The sequence below is a fragment of the Equus przewalskii genome, chromosome 19 (assembly GCF_037783145.1).
Source record: "Equus przewalskii isolate Varuska chromosome 19, EquPr2, whole genome shotgun sequence".
NCBI lineage: Eukaryota > Metazoa > Chordata > Mammalia > Perissodactyla > Equidae > Equus > Equus przewalskii.
In genome coordinates this window covers 50,834,289-50,840,490 of record NC_091849.1, presented here as the reverse complement: position 1 = coordinate 50,840,490, position 6,202 = coordinate 50,834,289, and positions in this window count along the sequence as shown.

Here is a 6,202-nt window from a genome sequence, read left to right as displayed (position 1 = left end):
TGATTTCCTGCTCCCAGGGTGGTCGAATGCCAACCTGGGGATTAGCATGTAGCCAATCACCCCGTTTCATTCTGCACCCCGAGAAAGCCATGACCAGCCACCACATGATGGATAAGACACAGTGAGAGAAAAGGCTTCTCAGAGGAAACCCTGCCCCTCTGTGTGGGATGACTTCTTCCTATAACCCCAGCTGAAGCGGAGAGTCTGACCCGATAAAAATTAAGTGGAAAAAGAAAAAGAGATGACTTTTTAATGATTCAAAACTATAAGCCATTTATAATCACATGACCTTTGTAAATAATTCAAACAGACTAGAAGGTTATACAGGGAAAACTAAAATCTATCCCTCCATGAATTGTTTTTAAAGACAGCCACACCCTCGGTCCTCACTCCTTGCCCCAGTGCCTCCTTTGAGAAGCCAAGGGTTGTGTGGTTGAATTCCCAAAGCTCCAAGCTAGTTTGCCCTGAGTTCCACTTGATGGTCTTTGAAAAGAAGTCCTAGGCCCGATGCCAGCCTGGCACCTTCTGGGAGCACAAAAATTAACTCAAAGTGGTTAAGTTTGCACGTTCCACTTTGGCAGCCTGGGGTTCACCGGTTCAGATCCCAGGTGCAGACATGGCACTGCTTGGCACACCATGCTGTGGTAGGCATCCCACATATAAAGTAGAGGAAGGTAGGCATGATGTTAGCTCAGGGCCAGTCTTCCTCAGCAGAAAAGAGGAGGATTGGCAGCAGTTAGCTCAGGGCTAATCTTCCTCAAACAAAACAAATCTAACAAACAAACAAACAGACCTGAAACCATAAAACTCTTAGAAGAAAGCATAGTCAATAAGCTCCCTGACCTCAGTCTTGGCGATGAGCTTTTGAATCTGACACCAAAAGCAAAAATAAACAAGTGGGATAACATCAAACTAAGAAGCTTCTGCAGAGCGAAGGAAATCAACAAAATGAAAAGGCAACCTACAGAATGGGAGAAAATATTTGCAAATTGTGTATCTAATAAGGGGTTAATATCCACAATGTATAAAGAACTTGTACAACTCAATAGCAAAAACAAACAATCCCATTTAAATGGGCAGAAGATCTAATAGACATTTTCCCAAAGTAGACACACAGATGGCCTACAGGCACAGGAAAAGATGCTCAGCATCACTAATCATCAGGGAAATGCAAATCAAAACCACAATGAGAGACCATCTTACACCTCTTAGAAGGGCTATTATCAAAAGGACCAGAAACAAGTGTTGGCGAGGCACCTTCTTCTTCCAGAGTTGAGCTAATAACTGTAAAACACAAGGCTTTAAAAAGATCCAGACACTGGCTGGGGAGAGATTATTCCATCTTGTTTCCCTGCATGGCCTCTGATTGCATTAAGGAGCCCAGTCCTGCAGGGACCTCCTGCTTGGCCACCTTCCAGTGAAAGCCTTCTGACATGCCAGACCACCAGGCCAACAGCCCAGAATGGGCCAGAGGGACGATTTGCTTTTGTTTTCCTGGTGGTGGTGAACTGCAAGTGTCCTCAGGTGGTGGGTCTATGCGGGCCCATTCTCCCTCGATGCATTCCCAGACCTGCCTGGTAGACTCAGGTTGGCTTCCTGGCCAGACTTCTAACCACCCAAGACAGTAGCCGTTCTAGGAGATGTGGAGGCAGTGGACTTCCCTCTCTCATCCACACTTGCTGTTTTCACTCCCCAGTGCCCTTACATTCTCTTTCCATAGACTCTTCTCTTTCTAATGATACAATAATCATAACAGCTACGGTTTTTGAGCGTCTGCTCTGTGTCCAGCTTTGTGCTAGGCACGAAATTTCTACTCTTACTTAATCTTTACAACCACCTTTTAAGGTAGGTCCCAGAGAAGTTAAGTAACTTTCCACATCACAGAGCTCGTAGATGGTTGAAAGGAAGTTTGAGCACAGATCTGCCTGGACCTGGAGCGCCTGCTGTCAATCCTAATAGCAGAGCACGTCAAGGGGCGGGAAGGACCTGTGCTGTTGTCAGACTGTGCGTAACAAGGATACCAGTATGGTGGAGAGGCGGGTGTGGAGAATTCTCAAGTTCTCCTTTAAGCTGCATCCCCTATTCACAGGGCCGTAATATACACCTAGAAGTAGCTGCTGTTTCCCAGGAGTCTAGATGCCCCTGTTGTCCTTTCACAATTGCAAAAGAATCCAATAATCTAGTTAATTCAATTGTTTTTCCTTTCTGGTCTTTGTGGTTGAATTTTAAACTATAATTTCGTTGCGTTTATTATCCCCAGGAGGCGTCATGGAGAATAGCTTTACATAGTGACAAAGCATCCTGTCAAGTGTGAAACATGCAGACAGAAGAGTCACGGGGTTGGAAGAGATGCTGGAGTTAATTGAATCAGATGATACTCGTACCCAGAGACACGTCCGCCCAAGTGGAGGGGCAGCCCCAGTCTCCTCCAGGAAATGGAATTGCAAAGGGTTTTCCATGGGTAAGATTATCCTCTATCTGAACAATTTCCCAAATCATTTTCTGGTGTATCTGGGCATCCACGTCAAGAAAAGCAAAAAGAAATTCTTGAAATGTTTGGTTTGTTTGTAGACTTTAAAGATAGACATTTATTCCTACTAATAAAATGAATTCAACAAAAATTTAAAATCAGAGGCTGCCTGCTAACTCTTACTTCAAGCTGATGTCTGTGACCAGTGAGGGACTTAAGCACGAGGCCTGGCATTCGGCAGACCCTCATAAACCACAGTTTTCCTCTTTCCTTCCAAACCCAGAAAAGAGGAGTCGAGATTTTTGCTGATGACCCTGAAATTGACATCTGCCTCCAGGTCGGCCACGTATGAGGTCAGAGGCCTTGAAATCCACAACAGAGATTCGTTCAGTGGCAGCCACGTTGCTGGTCCTGGGTGGGGAAACCCCACTCCTCCGTCTGGTGCAGGTGAGGTTTCTCCTTAACCAGCCTTGCTGGAGCTGACCCCACAATCCAGTCCTGCCCACTTTGTTCAAAAAGAATTAGCTTTGAAAAGTGGAATTGTGCGGAAAGGATTCCTTTACCCTGGAGACAGAAAGATGAGATGAGATCCTCCCCATTGTTTAACATCAATGTCTGCAGGAAAATAAGTCAACCGAAGCCCATGACTGGTCCAATCCCTGTAGAAATGAAGAAGTATTTCCAGTGGTAGAAAATAGATAGCAACCCCAGGTCAGCACTTCCGCCAAACAGTGCCTTGTATGTCTTTTGACAAAAGAATACAGTTAAGACACACAGTCAGACTGCAACAGCAGCAGAAAATAATAGGCATTCCGAAGATTGCTGTGTCTGAAGCACTGAGCCTTGTGAAACTTCAGCTGCTGTCCCCTTCTGTCACCCACCCCGGGGTGGACAGCTTCATCAGTAGCGAGCCCTTTGTTTGAATCACCCATTGAGCACACAAGGTTTATACTCACTGCGCCAAGTGTGGCCAGACTAGCAGCAGGGCGGAAGCTGGGAGCATGTGAGAGTGCAGTGTCAGGCCCTGCCCAGAACTGCTAAATCAGAACCTGCGTTTTATCAAGATCCCCAGGTGATCTGCGTGCGCATTGAATTTTCCGACATGGCCTTGTATTATTACTCATCTTTTCAAGCAAACACAGTCTTGGATCCCCAGGTAGAAGGCCATCCTCCCCGGAGGTAAGAATGTTCTATTTCCTTTCATCCACTGCCTGCTATCAATACCATAGGAGTCATCAAACATTAACTTAACAAGGACAACTGCAAGGGCCTGCCTCCAACTCAAACAAATGAGTCGCAAGGGCATTCAGGAGTAGGGTTGCGAGATTTAGCAAACAAAAATACAAGACATCCAGTCAAACTTGCATTTCAGATGAAGCAATGGATAGTTTTTTGATATAAGTTTGTCCCAAATGTGGCATGTGTCCTGTGTTTTAACTGGTGACACTACTCAGGATTCAAAGCCCTGGGCTGCCCTGTCCACCTCCCCCCCACCCATCTCTACCTGCTCTGTGTTTGAGACCCTTACTCGCTTCCCGGGGTGGTGGCTTTGGTTCGTGTTGTCTTCAAGCCCCAGATCGTGGTTTGCTTCCTCTCCCATCATAGGTGAGAGGCACACAATGTGGTGAAAACAGCATAGATTTTGGTATCAGAAAGACCTAGGTCTGCCTCTGTCAGCTGGTGACTAAGCCACTGTTATCTTTCTAAGCCTCAAGTGAGGACAGTGGTGCTCTCAATGCAGTAGAGACAGTGCTGGCACAGAATGTATCGCTTGCCCAATGTCAGTGGCTGTTCTCGGCGATGTCTTGATCACTAGATCCTTGGGCAGCCCTAGCAGCCTGGCCTGGTTGTCCTTGGGTCCATGGTCTTCTCTGATATTGATGCCAGAGAATCGGATGTGAACAGCACTTGAGATACAAACCAGGGCCGTCCTCGCATTCCATCTGTTACTGGTCTGCCATGAATTCAGCTCTGATTGAGGTAGTTCCTGGTTTGCAAATTTAGGATGAGATCCTTTACTCGAGTTGCTTCCAAGCAAAATGCAACTTTATGGTTATTTTTGCAACTATAGCAACTTTTTGTTTAAGAGGAAACAGTATTTAAGTATCACCAATCAATGAGTTTTCGTTTTGGTGGTCTAGAATGCACTTCTGACTAAAACATGTTTGGGGTATTATAAATTCCATGCGTTCCACAAAGAGCATGTACTTTGTTTTTTCCTGGCATCTCCGCCCGTTTCTTCTTGCTCCTTTTAACCACGGTGGGGGACTGGAATTGGCCACCCCAAGATATGTCTCTTTGGCATGAAGATTATTTGGGGCTGGTTACTTTTAATAAACTGCAGACAGGAAGGCAACTCTGAAAAGCAGAGTTTACTTACCCTTTGTTAAGAGACATTTACATTGTAAAGGAAATCTCCATCTGCAAAGTTGTCTCCCTCTCTGTACCAGGAAGAAGGTGATGACCTTATCTCTAGAAACTCTTATCAATGGAGAAGGCAAGAACTTAAATCTGCATAATAATCTTATTCCTTTTTACTGTGCTTGTCTGGTAGCCTCCTGTAACTGACTCCCCTCATCCCCAACATCCTCCTTTGTCTTTAGCTTAAGATGATATTGAAGGTAGTGGCTTCAGCCATTTTGGCGAGTTTCTCAGGTTGCCTGAGCCTGTCCCATGTACATATGTTATAAAGCTGTGTTTATGGACAGCTAATCTTCGACAAAGGAGCAGAGGGCCTACAATGGAGAAAAGAAAGTCTCTTCAACAAATGGTGCTGGGAAAACTGGACAGCCACATGCAAAAGATTGAAAATTGACCATTCTTTTTCACCACACACCAAAATAAACTCAAAATGGATCAAAGACCTAAAGATTAGGCCTGAGACAATAAGTCTTTTGGAAGAGAATATAGGCAGTACACTCTTTGACATCAGTTTCAAAAGAATCTTTTCGGACACTGTAACTCCTCAGTTGAGGGAAACAATAGAAAGAATAAACAAATGGGACTTCATCAGACTAAAGAGCTTCTTCAAGGCAAGGGAAAACAGGATTGAAACAAAAAAACAGCTCACTAATTGGGAAAAAATATTTACAAGCCACATATCCGACAAAGGGTTAATCTCCATAATATACAAAGAACTCACACTGCTTAACAACAAAAAAACAAACAACCCGATCAAAAAATGGGCAGAGGACATGAACAGACATTTCTCAAAAGAAGATATGAATATGGCCAATAGACACATGAAAAGATGTTCATCATCCCTAATCATCAGGGAAATGCAAATCAAAACTACACTAAGATATCACCTTACCCCCGTTAGATTGGCAAAAACATCCAAAACCAAGAACGACAAATGTTGGAGAGGTTGTGGAGAAAGAGGAACCCTCATACACTGTTGGTGGGAATGCAAACTGGTACAGCCACTATGGAAAACAGTATGGAGATTTCTCAAAAAGTTAAAAATAGAAATACCCTATGACCCAGCCATCCCATTACTGGGTATCTATCCTAAGAACCTGATAACAGATATCTCAAGAGTCCGTTGCACCCCTATGTTCATCGCAGCATTATTTACAATAGCCAAGATGTGGAACCAGCCTACATGCCCAGAAACTGATGATTGGATAAAGAAGATGTGGTATATATACACAATGGAATACTACTCAGCCATAAAAAAAGACGAAATTGGCCCATTCACAACAACGTGGATGGACCTCGAGGGCATTATGT